The 14423-nt window shown below is 39.0% G+C and overlaps 1 protein-coding gene across 2 annotated transcripts in view; it reads right to left on the bottom strand.

Annotated features, from left to right (window-relative positions):
• elfn1 (extracellular leucine-rich repeat and fibronectin type III domain containing 1) overlaps positions 1–14423 on the bottom strand; it is a 340145-nt gene that overhangs the window by 81511 nt on the left and 244211 nt on the right. The gene's annotated exons all lie outside the window — the stretch shown is intronic.

The raw sequence follows: 14423 nt of genomic DNA, 5'->3' as shown, positions 1-14423 counted from the left end.
AATATCTACAGTTAGTACTAGTGGTTGTATATATAGTGTATGTATGTGAGTGTATAGATTGGTAGGTGTGGGTTAAGTGTGCTGGGTTTACTTGGATGGGTTGAACTTGATGGACACTGGTCTTTTTTCAACCCTATGTAACTATGTAACTATGTAACAGACGGCACAATTTACTAAGGGGCCAAATTATGGGGAATTTTGTTGCCATTTTATACTCTGCATAATAAATCTGCCTTGTATCCTACTGAGAGCTAGAAAATTTTACGGAAAGGTTATTACCTACACAAACCTAAATTATGTCAAAGGAAGTCTTCAGTGGGAGTATTAGAGTAATCCTGCAGTCGCCCAGAATCAAAGGCTCCAACCTACAGAAGGCAAAATAGAGTTGCATTCCACAGAAGGCCAGAATTGGTGGACTGCATCTTATTAAAGGCCAGACGTGGAGAAGGCCAGTTACTAACAGCTCTATTGCTGAGATACTAAGATGCATAAAGGTTTTCTAATATTAAAAATGATAATAATAATATCTCATAACGGCATGCTATTGATTAAGTAAAAAAATTTGCACAACCTGCAGGGTGTCTACCCTATTATAAATTCCACCTAATCTCCTTTATTCTATCCCTTAACATAGCTGCCCAACACCATCTACATACAAATGACTGTTAAGCAACAATGCAAATCAATAATTCTGCTGTACGTGACATGATTATATTGAAAATGGCAAAATTAAATAAAGATTGCTTGAAAAACTAATTATGCACCGACTGGAGTATAATACACAAAAAAACAGATGAGTTTCTGTTTGCTGTGTGAACCTTCCTGCACAGTAGGATATTTTTATGCAGTTTACTAAGTATTAACCATTTTGCCATTTTCTCTCATTAGGTAATTGGGACTTAAACTGAATATTTATAAAGCTTTAAAAAGCAACATTTTATACTAGAGTATCTGGGACCAAACTGGGGGGCTAGAACCAAGCTGTGGACCTCAGAAGCCAAACACAGGAGCTAAAACTAAAATGCAGGCAGTCAACTGCCAAATAGTACCAGAAATAAGGTGTTTGGGTAGTAACAGGGTAAAGTTTGGTCAGGTCCAGTCAGCCAAGATTTTAATGCAAAGTGGGTGTATTAGGTGTACCTTCATCTGGAAAGAGTTACTGGTTTAGCAATAGTCTGTTGCATGAAAAATACGGTTCATTAAATGTACTTGCATCAACATGCACATTTTGTGCAGATGAACCTATTGACACAGGGCAAAAAAACCCCACTGAACTATGAATAAAAAATGGCTATTGTACTTGAAATTGCACTTGATAGTAATTAACCTCTTCTGCATCAACTGACCAGATGACGATGCACATAACAGCACTGAATATTGCAAAAAAAACCCTACACATAACCCCCCCAAAACACTTCATTAAAGCGGACCTGTCACCCTAAGAAATAATTACAAAATGTTTTCTATTGTGTTTGTCAAGCAAAATAAACTTCAGTTACACTATACTCATTTTTTGAAACTTATTTCTTTCAGCACTGGAATTCACCATTGCAGAAAACAGGCAGGCACCATTTTGTGGACACTGTTATTAAGGCAAGCTGTGCATCCTGCCAAAATCTTGTTTCTGTGCCAGTATGGGGGGACCTGATAGCCTTATTCATACACTGGTTACAAAATTAGATGGCAAGGAGGGGGAATGTGAGGAGTGCAGTGACATCTAAGAAGTTCTGAATTGAAAGTGATAGTAACTGTTTGCCCCACCCCTATGCCTGAGGCATAGAGGCGGGTCAGGCAATATATGATTGACAGCTGGGACTTTTAAATGCTTATATAATGGGTATAGATGTGTTAATAAAAAAATGACTTTGGGTTACATGTTTATTTTGAAAAGGGTTTTTATTATACAGCTTTTTATGTCTGGGTGACGGGTCCACTTTAATATACTGCATTCCTTAAATTTTTTAATTTTATTATTGATTGGATCTCCTGTGCTCTTGCTGAAACTATTAAGGTGAGAAGAGCAGAATTTTTTTATTTTTATAACTATAATATAAAATACTGCACTGTCCAAGTATGCACCTATTAATGGAAGAGTTAAATAAACAATGGAAAACACCCACAAACGAATGTACGCTGCTTTCTGGGCCAAAAAATAGCAACAGGAAGTGTGTTTGCTAGCCGTAAATCTCCCCTGTGCTATTCTCTGATAAGCAGTAGGTGTGTTGATGGAGGGGAAAAAGTGATTTCCACTTGATGGGAAATGACAGGATAAGAGTTGCTGTGCCAACATTTACATATAATTTCTATGCGTGTAAATCATGCAGTAGCAGAACCTTACATATTGAATGATTCCAAAGGAGCAACAACTCCGATGAATATGTATGACTTTTGCAACTGGACCTGTTACTGTGTGCAGTCATTTAGTTCCATTCCCGTTCCATCGTACATTCAGATGGTGATTGCGATCACTTGCTTCTCTCGGTGCATACTGTATATAGACTTACTTATAATGCACATATTTTATATACAGCATGCCTATAATAGAGAGCTACCAATTATAGCTGTATATAGGATTGTAGGGCACAGTCGGTGAGTGCTTGCCATACAGAGATAACAATCTTGTTTGAGGCTCAGAGAAACAGAAAGCTAGTAAACTTATGCCCTTTCAACCCATACCCTGAATCATAGCCCAATATCACACTCCTATGCACCTTCTTAAGGTTCAAGATATTTAGCTTTACAAAAATAAACACACTTTAAGCCGTATCATGCATCTGCCCTGGCAGTGCCCTCTTTCACCGAGACTTACCCCTGATCTCCAGGAAACATGCCCACTTGCAAGGAAATCCCACCCTTTTGGTGTCCATGAAGTGTTACCGTCCATACTGTCTTTCTTTATTAGCTAATACTGGGAAGTACACTATGGGCACATTCATAGTTTCTCTCTCTGCCTACGAGTAGTGATGAGCAAATCTGTCCTGTTTCACTTCACCATAAAACTCTTGAAACAGCAATAAAATTTGTGAAACAGCAATACAATTCACGAAACAGTAAGAAATTCGCGAAACGCATTTGTTACGTGATTTTTTTTTGTCACCCGCATCTTCTTTGTCGCCCGTGGCTACTTTTTGTCGCCCCCGTTTATTTTTTGTCACCCGCGCCTATTTTTTGTCACCCGCGCCCAATTCTTATGTGCCCGATTTGACTCTACCGCACCCTTTTTTGACACGACTGCGCCAGATTTGATGCAACCATGCCCTTTTTTTGACGTGACCACGCCCTATTTGATGTGCGACAAAATAAAAATTATGCATGGCAAATTTTTCCACGCCAAATTTTCACAGAAGTTTCGCAGAAGTGATTTGTCAATGGTGAAATGCGAAAATTAGCTGCGAATCCATGCCCAGTGAGAGGGCCTCATTTTAGCAATTACTGATAAAGTTGTAGCCTTTAATAAAGTCACATTTAGTGAGAGACACTATCCTCATCTTTACTGGAATATGTCAGGATACCTTGAAAAAGCGACCTGGTGGTAAAGTCACCATCTAAAAAACAACCAAATCTTGTAGCCCACCCCTTTTATGGCCAATATCACCCTGCAACATAACTTGTCCCTATGATGTGCCAGGAGACTAGGGCAAAGACCTGATAGACTGGAAGATATAGAGTCAGCGCCCTAACCCCCAGTATTTGCAGTGCCACTGCATATCACAGGTAGCAATGGGGGCACTGTGGGGAGTTGTTGAGGTAACTTTAGAAGGTGACATTAGCACCAGGTAGCTACAGTATTTGGTACTATCACTTTAATACACATAGCCACTCTATATTGTCCTTCAAGGTCAACATCATTCCCATTTATGAAAAATAATTATTCAGTGATTCACACTGTTTATAAACAACAGGTGTTTGAGGGGCCTGCCCTTGATTTTTAAGAGTAAATCGATGGTTACATATTAATTGTGATTCTTTTCACTGGAATTGAAATCAAAATATGCGGAAGGTGGGTGGACATTTTATGCAAGACAAATCTCCACAATCAATAAATCTCTACTGTATGCATTATGTAGTGCTGTAATATGCCACAGACAGTCACTATTTAGTGGGCTTGTGGGGGGCTGTTTGGGCCTGTGTGTACACAAAATGCCTGGGCTTATTCTGAATCCCAGTCTAGGCTGGCAGAGGTCAAAGTCTCTGTTTCTCTGTTTAAGCTACTAGAAAACCTAGCAAATTAGACCTGCTAAGGAGATTGTACAACCCAGTTCTACTGGCCATGCCTGTACTGATGTTATGCTGATCAACTTGGACCAGAACCTCTCTGGTTTCTTCTATTATGAAACCATTTTTACATCTTCTTTACACTCCCTATGCTTTAACCTTTGCCTCCCTTTTTAAAATGTTTCAAGCCCCCTGAATTATCAGAAGTCCAGATTCCACAAATAATAATCTTAATTTCAAGTATTTTTAATAATCATTAAAAATGTCCCCACTATTTTTTTGGCAGGACCCTCTAATACTATTGGGTTTATTCTATATTTTTTGTCACTTTACTGAACTTCAGAATCCCTCACCATATGCATATGAATGATGATGATGATGCTCTTGCAGAGCTGGATTCTAGACTGTGGACTTGGCTTGGGAAACATTTATTTAGTCCAAGGCCTAAAAATAGAATACCTTCTGCAAAGGCAAACAGCCTCTTTTCCATATAAAATTATACAAATTGGTGGCATATTCTTAAATCGCACACTGAATGGATATGGATAATTGTTAGACTAATGGTCGTAATATAAAGGCAGAATAGGTGCCTCTATAAATACTTCTCTTAATGTTCATTAAAGAAGTAAACCTTTTTTATTTCTATCTTTAATATTACTCTAAACAACCCCAGGGTAACATACCTTAGTCCCTGCATTCAGTCGGTTCTGGATTCTAATTTAAAAGTTGAAATCTCCAGCTCCTTTCCTCTTCTTCCTGGTACAGTGTGAAGCCCTGACCCCTCTTCCTGTTCAGCTCTCCTCATCTCTTCGACTACAGGGTAGTTGAAGAGGAGAGCCTTCTGTGTATGCCTGACAGAGAAGAAGCTTTCTGGGAATCTGCAGCTGCTGCACACTGGCTCCTGCTTCTCTGTGCATTCCCAGCTTCTTCTCTGTCGGGCTTGCACACAAGGCTCTCCTCTTCCACTACTCTGTATGTGATAGTGGATATAAAGTAAGGAGGTTCTACTGTAACCTTAAGTTCCTGCGATTTAAACAAAGAATTTCTGTGCAGTAGTGTTGCAGCCTGTTAAATCTACTAATGGAAATTTGGTCCAACCTTTGCTGGCAGAAGGCTGATTTCTGCTATTATATTCAAACCTGGGTTTCTGTGGGCTGATGTAAGGTTAATGAACCATGAATTCCAACAGCAATTAAGGTAATACATGAAATTATAAAAGACAAATGATATAAAAATTCAATTTTCCTCCAGAAACAAAATGTCACATTACAGAAACATTATCAACAATTACCTACAATACTTACAATTGTGCACCTAGGTGCTAGGAAAGTTATGATTAATCAATTAACATATATATGAATGTTTGACGTCCTACTCTAGCAATCTACTAAAAACGTTTAGGATTGGGCAATATGTGTTTTTTTTCATCTGCAAACCTCTAGCATTCCTTTGGCACATACAGTATTTTGCCACTGCCACATTTAATGGCAGGCTAGAAATTTATGAAGCACGTCAGATACTCTGCACAAAAAAGGATCTGAAAAATGCTAGATCAGCATTTGGTTTGAATAATCTAAGGCCATAAATAGACATTTATATTTTTCCAGCCACACAGCCAATTGGTTTTATAGCTGGGTATTGTCCTGTAGAATTGGACTTATTTACCTTTACAAATGTTCGCCTGTGCAGTAACCCCATAGCAACCAATTAGTGATTAGCTTGGTTCAGACAGCTGAAGGTAGATAAAAGCCAAAGTCTAACTGGTTGCCATGGGTTACCCAGGTGCAAATTTGCCCAGTGTTTGTAAATGAGCCCTACAAAGTCCGAGGGCAGAAGGTAGCAGATCTGAACAAAATGGGGTGGATGAGTGGTGCCTCTGCATAGCAACAAAATACCACATATATCAAAAATCTTTGAAAAGTATTTGCTGGGAGATAAAGATTGACATGAAAGAATTCAGATACTCATTAAATCTTAAAAACCTAGATTCCAGGACACAGCTGACAAGTAACTTTCAACATCTAAATGTCTTTCTCTTCCCCTACTGCCTGCTCCCCCCCAGCAAGCAAACTTCCCCTGCCTTTGCCTTCTCAGCATCTGTCCCACTGAATTTAGTCCATAAATTCTCTTCCTCTTGCAGAGTACATAAAAAATCAATCTAATTATACAGTGAACATTAATTACAGCTGAAAGACCATTGAAAAGGATTGATTTTTTTTAAGGGAAAGAGTGCTGGTGCCGGGCTCAGTTCTAAAGAGTGACTGAATCATCAGCTTTGGCAGGGCCTGGGTGAGGGACTAAAAAGTGTTTAGGAGAATCCTTTATATGCGGAGGGGATTGGTGGGAGGCTGCACTGTACTTCGGTATATGTAATATATTAGAATAATGCTAAAGAGCTCTAAAGACATATTACGTGCCCTTGGGCTTGATGTATACGACCTTAGCGCAAGCAGAGGCAGATAATGTTTTCAACATTTTCATCTAAAATGTATACAATGGAAACCTCAGCCCCTTGCAACCGTGAAATGGGAGGGATATTGTACTCATGATTTAGAAATGTAAAAAATAATATATAATATTATTTTGCTTGTATGAAATGAAATTATTTTCTCTTGCCTTTATGGTTATATATCTGTATATAATATATACATAATAATATAATACAACAATGCATTTAAATTGTGTACTGAATGTTTATGTGAGGTGTTTACACTGATAATGTTTACATACATATCTATCACTACTTGTGGGTTACTGTATGTCTTATGCCAACGTCACAGGGGTGAGTGTATTAGGGGAACACTTGGGGTTATTTATTGAACCCGGGGGGGGGGGGGGGCGGGCAATTGCTAAAGGAATGCAAGGAAGCAGTTTGTCTTAAGTCATGCACTATGTCTTCTGATTACCCCTAACTTGCATATGAAATATTCTAGCATGGCCCTCCTTTAGAAAGGATGCAGAGCGAAAATAGTGGGTTACATCAGGGCAGAGACTATAAAATGCCTTAAGCTCCTTACGCCATGGGGGGGCACAGTGCCCATGCATATTTACCCAATGTGGAAAGTAAATGTGGGGAGATCAAGGGCTGTAATGTTTCTAGCACAGGGCTGCCAGCAGCTGGAAGCAGTACAGGTGCACTAATGAACTAATATCTATGCAGGATTTTAGTTGACCTTTACATGAAATTCTCTATTAAGCACACATTGATTAAGTACCTTCTTTAGTCCATCTAGCTAACTACCTGCCTCCCCCCCCCCCATCTGTCTATTACCTGTATCGATGAACAGGACCTAATTTAATCTAAATTTAATTTCAAAGGCCACTTTAGGGCTGCGATATCCCATTATCTACATATGTGTCCTGCCAGTGGCTGTCTAGCAAGCTAGCCAGTGGCAAAACTGCAATGTGTCAGGTTCCCCCCCAAAAAATCTTTGGAGGGGCACTGTGCACCTGATGCCTCCTGAGGACACCACCTAGCCCATGGTGATTTGTGCCTATCTGCTAGTACAAGATTGTAGTGGGTAATTTAATTTTAAGTAGATGTAGGCTGGGTAGGGATGGACTACAAAGCACCAGACCCTGTGGTCTGGGGCCCCACCTGGTCCCTTGGGCCCTCCCATGTCTGTGGGGTAGTACACCACTGAAGCTAGCTCTTTGTATTCTTGGAGTGTTAGCTCTATGGGCCAGGGACCCCCTTCCTCTTGTCTGTAAATATACATACATACCAAAATCACCATGTGGATCTAAATCTACAAACTAGTAAAAGGACAGTTTATGTAGGACTTGATCACCCATAAACTGGTACAGTTGAAATTTATCCTTGTAACCATTACAAAAACCTGAATTCTGCTAGACAATGACTTAGATTTATATGGCGGGGGGGAATCTCTATTTGTTATTAGGCAGCTGCCATATATTATTAGTCTCCAGCCAGAATGAGCTGTACAAAAAAAAAGAAAATTGGATTCTGCAGTCCCCTTGGAAGAACATTTACAAAACACAACTTTTAATCTAAAGACCTTGTTTATTGGTGTTCCACTATCCAAAAAAATCTATGGACTATTGACAAGTGAAATTCCTCTTACCTCTGAATTGGACGCCAACCAACGACTGCGAGACAAATAGCCAGTTTTGGTAAAATATTAGCTTGACTCGTTTTCTTTTTTTATGGGAGAAGCAATCTAGAAATAAATTACATTTTTGCAAAGTATTGGTTTACCTTTGCACGCCTAATATTTTAAAACTGCATTACAGATTCTGTATCAATTTACATAACGCTGGATTTGTGCCTCATGCAATTTATCTTGTACAAATATATTCTAACTGTAAAACATCTCACTATTTAGAGTTGCAAATGCGAGAACACAGATTGTGAGAGAAAAACAGAATAATGTTTATTTGCCTTACTGTTTTCTGTACACATTGGGAGCAACTAACTGCTAAAACTTAAGGAAACCTTTTGAGATAAAAGAAGCAACCTTAAGCACAGTCACAGATAAGAGATTATAATTTAGGAGCTGCCTAACCTTTGGCACCCCCTGTAATTATAACTTTACTTCTCCTTTAGGGCTCTGGCACACGCGATTTGCCGAAATCGCCTGCGCAGAGTGTGCCATCCCACCCACTTACATTTAGGCCGGTGGGAAGGTAGTTCGGGGAGGTTAGTCGCCCGTGACAAGGGAGATTTGTTGCGGGCGACTAATCTCCCCATGTACTAGAGCCCTTAAGGTGGGGTGGATGTTGTCAAAATGGTGAAAAATTGGTGAAATGCATTGAAGATCATAAACTTCTGTTCTTGCCCTCCCCCCAACGATAGCTTACAATCTAAGGTACAGTACCTATGACTAGTGATGGGCGAAATGTTTCGCCAGGCATGGATTCGCGGCAAATTTCCACGTTTCGCCATTGGCGGATTGTTTCGCGAAACGGATGAAAAAATTTGCTGTGCGTCCAAAAATTGTCGCGGGCATCAAAAGAATAGCTGCGCGACAAAATAATAGCCGCGGGCGACAAAATAACAGCCGCACAACAAAATAATAGCCGCGGGTGATGAAATAATAGCCGCACAACTAAATAATAGCCGCGGGCGATGAAATAATAGCCACGCAACAAAATAATAGCCGTGGGCGACGAAATAATAGCCGTGAGACGAAATAATAGCCGCGCGACAAAATAATAGCCGCGGGCGACGAAATAATAGGCGCACGACAAAATAATAGCTGCGGGCGACAATTTTTTTTTGACGCATGACATTTCCGCCGTTTCGCAAATTTTTCGCTGTTTCGCGAATATTTTCAAAGATTCGCGAATATTTTCAAAGATTCGCGAATTTTTCGGCGAAGCAAAACGGGACAGATTCGCTCATCACTACCTATGACATTTACAATACTATGGTCAATTTTATCAGGAACCTATCTGTATGGTTTAAGAAGAAACTGGAGTATCCATAGGAAACCCACGCAAGTATAGGGAGTGCATACAAACCCTTGCCTATAGTGCCCTGCCTAGAATCAAACCTAGGGTCCCAGAGCTGCAAGGCAGTAGTGCATACCATGCGTAACTGCGTCTGAAGAGTTGATCTGAATAAGTAATAATTGGCCAACTAAAGTGGTTTACCGTAGTCATAGTTTAATAATTTCTGCAGGAATACTTCAAATGGTGAGGTTTGGGTGTTGGCTTTTATAGGCATTTGGCACCTTGGTAAAAAAAAAGGCCAAGAACTCCTGATCTAATGGAACCTAGCACCATAGAGCTATTGTATATCTGGAGCTTAGTTTAAGTTATTGCAGATTTATAGTCATCGCCATTCTCTACGCCCTTGGGAGATTAATCCATGAATCTAGAAATCTCTAATTGTTTTTTTAACTGGCACACTGAATATAGAGCTTTACAGCCTAAAGCGATGGCATATCATTTTCTACAAAATTGAGTTAAAAACCCGAAACCGTCAATATCTATGACAGAAAGTGTCTATGGGGACTGTCCAACCCCCTTAGAAATGTCTTTCCTGAATTTCAAATACAACATAATTTCTTTCACTTCTGTGCTAAATTCAAAGGTGTCTTGCCAATCAAGATTTTTAACTAGAGGCTATATCTCCCAATAGACAAGTCAATAGCCAAAGTCAGCACAGGTTAGCATAAGAATGTTATTTGACTTTTTTGACTAACTCTTGAAAGTAGACTCTTGGTGAATTAAATTCATAGGTATCAAATAATGTGCAATATTAGTTACAGTATATGTAGAAATAGCAGCCTCAGTGGCTGTTGTGGAACCCACGATCATTGAGGCCTGACAGGGGTCCTAAATAGCATTTTTAAAACATGTGCATGTGATGCAGAGTTTCTCCCTGAAGCTTTTTGATTAAATACATTTGAAACAGCAGTGGTTACTGGCTACAGTCAGATGGAAATGGATTTCCAGAGAAAAGAAACATCTTGGGATGTTGCTCTGCTTAGAACTGACCGCAGAAACATGAGATGACTCTTCTCTGCTCACCAACTTATTTTTCTAAGCAGAGAAACATTACTAGACATTCCTCCTCCCAAAAAATGATTTTTCATCCAACTGTAGTCAGATGTCTGAAATGACCAGCGGGTGGTGCTGCTGTTATAAATTCACTAAATAAGCAGTTTATAAATTGTTAATATGCTGAAAACTAGAAAAAAAGTGCTCTCAGCAATCTTACCTTTGTTTTGAAGGTTTATGTTTTTGTGAGGGGGATCTAAAGGGTAAAAAAATGATACTCATTCAATTTTCTGTCACATGGCTGACATAAAACTGGTTAAAAATTCTCCACCACTCAGGCATGAAGCACTTGAGTTTTATTTTCCAGGCAAATCCCTTGCACCCAAGAGTTTTGTGTAGATATACATAGTAAGCAGTCACGCCTACGCTATTCTTATTGGCGCCCGGGAATAGTAAAAGACAGAGACAGCTGGCAGACTTGGTTTAAGTTTAGTAAGGCTACGCACAGAGCGGAAGCCAGGGGATATGCCTGACAAAAGAGATTTGAGTGCTTCATTCTTGCAAACGGTAAAGAAATTTTAATCAGTTTATACAGCAAAGTGGTTCTATATGACACACAGTGATTAGCATTTTTTGCTTTAAGATCCCCTTTTAAGTGCTGGATTTTTACAAAGGATCATTTGCACCATGGCTAACCACACCTGGTTATAAGCAGTGCAAGGTTTCAAGATGGGGAGTTGTTACACGGAAAGTTGCAGAAAGCATAACTAGGAAGACTGGCAGAAGAGGTATGGGTCTAGCGTCGACTACCTCTGTTTCTGGCCCTGAAGCAACAACCATTATGGCACTCAGGAAACTCAACAGGGGTCACAATTTTTTTTAAAAAAAAAGACTTCAAAGTTACATTAAAACATCTCCAAAGTCCCCATGTGTTTCATGCCCTAGAAACACTGAGGGGCAGATTTACTAATCCACGAACGGACCGAAAACGTCCAAACACGGTTTTTCGTAATGATCTGTATTTTTGCGACTTTTTCATCGCCGTCGCAACTTTTTCGCATGTCCCGCGATTTTTTCGTCACCATTCCGACTTTATCGTATGTTTTCCTCAAATTTTTCGTCGCCATTGCGAAAAAATCGGATTGGTTTTTCCGCCGTTTACAATTGCTCAATACAAAAAATTTGCTACGCTATGACGGCGACAAAATAATTGCGCAAAATACGAAAAAAATCCGATTTTTTTCCATTCGGGATTCGGTTTCGTGGATAAGTAAATGTGCCCCTTAGTCATGGGCTCTGGCCCTGAAGCACCCAGTTTCCTTTGCAAGATGACACACTTGTGGGGTAGTATAATAACAACAGCAATGTTTGCTTTGCTAGTTCTAACAACCCATAGCAACCAGCAAACCTGTGATTACAAATGAAAAAAAAAAAAAAGGTAATGGGTCGCTATGGGAATACGTACCATAGCTTAGTTTTACTGTTATGGATACCATACTGTCTCTAGTAGCTCAAGCTAGTTTCAAGGACCCTTAAAAAAGTTTGAGGGCTTGGCAGCATTAGATCAGGTTGTTACCTAAAATGTTCTGAATTTTCATTCTGAACCATTGGGCAGTAAGTATAGCGGGTTACTAAACCAGCAACTAAAGCAACATTTCCTGCACTACTTATTCAATGCATAGCCAAACCAATTTCAGCACGAGCACTGACACTGCAGCTGACATTTAATCATTTATCCGTGAAACTGTCATTCTAAAGGAATTCCTCATTAAGCAACAGGTATATCTCTGTGAAATTGCAGCTAATAATATGCATATCTGAAATACACAGAGTGCACATGTATTTGATGCAATTCACGCTGAAAGTAATTTACTGTAGACAAAAAATGTTCTATGATGTCAGTTAATTAAAAGAGATACTGCAATCTGTCGCAGATGTTTTATTGTGGCCTATTTTGTATGGTTCAGAAAGTCATTCTGTTGGAAATCAGCACTACATAACAGTCTGTTACTCCATAAGCAAAACACATTTTATAGCAGATCATATGCAAAATAAATGTTATAGTACATCAGGTCATGCTGCGTAATACACACTGCTTTATCTGTTCTCCTACATATCTCACCTAAAATTTAAACAGTTGTAAAATATGAATAATATGAAAGAATGTATAAATATGAAAACAGCACAAGTATGATTCCGCAATAAATTGATACTTTTAATTAAATGAATTCCAGTATTTTATTTTTTGGAATGTTTTACATATTAAATAAAACAACATTATTGTCCAGTGTTTAATTTTTAATAGAATGCACAGAAGACTTATGGTAAAACATAGCAGCAACATGAGCTCACTCACACACTTGTCTGAAGTTTCCAAAATATGGGTCAGCGTTGGCATCACTTATTTGTTTTGGAATGGGTGGAAATGAACGTTGAGACATATGGGCTTGTGGTCAAATTTGCCACTAGTGGATCAAGTATATCCCTCAAACTTTCATCCTTACAAAACCTTACACACATTGCCCTTTCAAATGCAGAAAGCTGTCTTCACCATTGTAGCTCCTGAAAAGCATGCCTCCAAAATGTCCTCTTTGCCAAAAAATTTGTGAACAACCGTAAAACTCATGAAATGTGCAATTTATTTGTTGCGTGCATCTTTTTTTATGTTCCCACGCCTACCTTGACCATTTTGATGCAACCGCGCCCGATATGCACCCAATATGACATGACTGCTCCTAGTTAGATGCGACCACGTTTATATTGACGCGTCCCCACCCAATTTGCCGCAAACACGACTATTTTTACGCGACTGTGACTTTTTTTGAGGCACAACGAATCTTTTTGCAAAACGCAAGTTTCGCAAAACAATTTGCCAATGTCGAAATGCTGAAATTCGCTGCAAATCCATGCCTGGTGGAAAAATTTGCTCATCATTACTCTAAGGGGCATATTTAATATGCTGCAGAAAAAACGGCGTAAAAAGTTGTGTAAAATAAACAAAGAAGATCGCCATCCTAACGCCAGATATTACACAGTTATTTTATGTAAGTTCCGGCAGAAGAAAAAACACGTAAAAATTTACGTCATTTTACCCTGGTTTTTACACAGCAAAGCCTGGTGATGTGGCGAATTTTCTCAGCGTTTTTTACACAGCATAATAAATATGCCCTTTTCTCTTAGATCTCTTCATGTGCGACCGTGATACCGATCATTACAAAAAAAGCGCATTCGGACGCTTTTCGGACGTTCGTGGTTTAGTAAATGTGCCCCTAAATCTTTTAGATCTCTTCATCTAGACACAGATGCCAAAATATGGCATTAAATGCAATTTAATAATAAATAGATGTCAATGTTTTCAGGTTGTGAAAGTGACGCACTACAGTTTTTTTTTCCGAACAATAAATTAAATTGCAAATTAAATCGCAAATTAAAAACACGTGGATGTTGACTCATTTATAAAACATTTGATTATAAAAAGCATGATGGAATAAAAATGTGGAATGAATAGGAAAACCTTGAAATCCTTGTTTTTGTAAGAATTTGTGTGCGATAATGAAAAAAAAATCATGAAAGCCTCTGAAACCTCAAGCTGAATAAAGATTTTACAATTTGATAATGACAGCTCCCACTGACTTCTACATGACTTCAAAAGCGTTTTGATGGGGAAGTTTTACATTTAAGTTTTTCATGGTTTCTGCACTTGATATATAATAAAAAATGAATAAATTGACCTCTTGAAG

The sequence above is a fragment of the Xenopus tropicalis genome, chromosome 9, assembly GCF_000004195.4.
Source record: "Xenopus tropicalis strain Nigerian chromosome 9, UCB_Xtro_10.0, whole genome shotgun sequence".
In the NCBI taxonomy this organism is placed as follows: domain Eukaryota; kingdom Metazoa; phylum Chordata; class Amphibia; order Anura; family Pipidae; genus Xenopus; species Xenopus tropicalis.
Note: the sequence above shows the minus strand (reverse complement) of the source record. Positions and strands in the feature narration are given on the sequence as shown.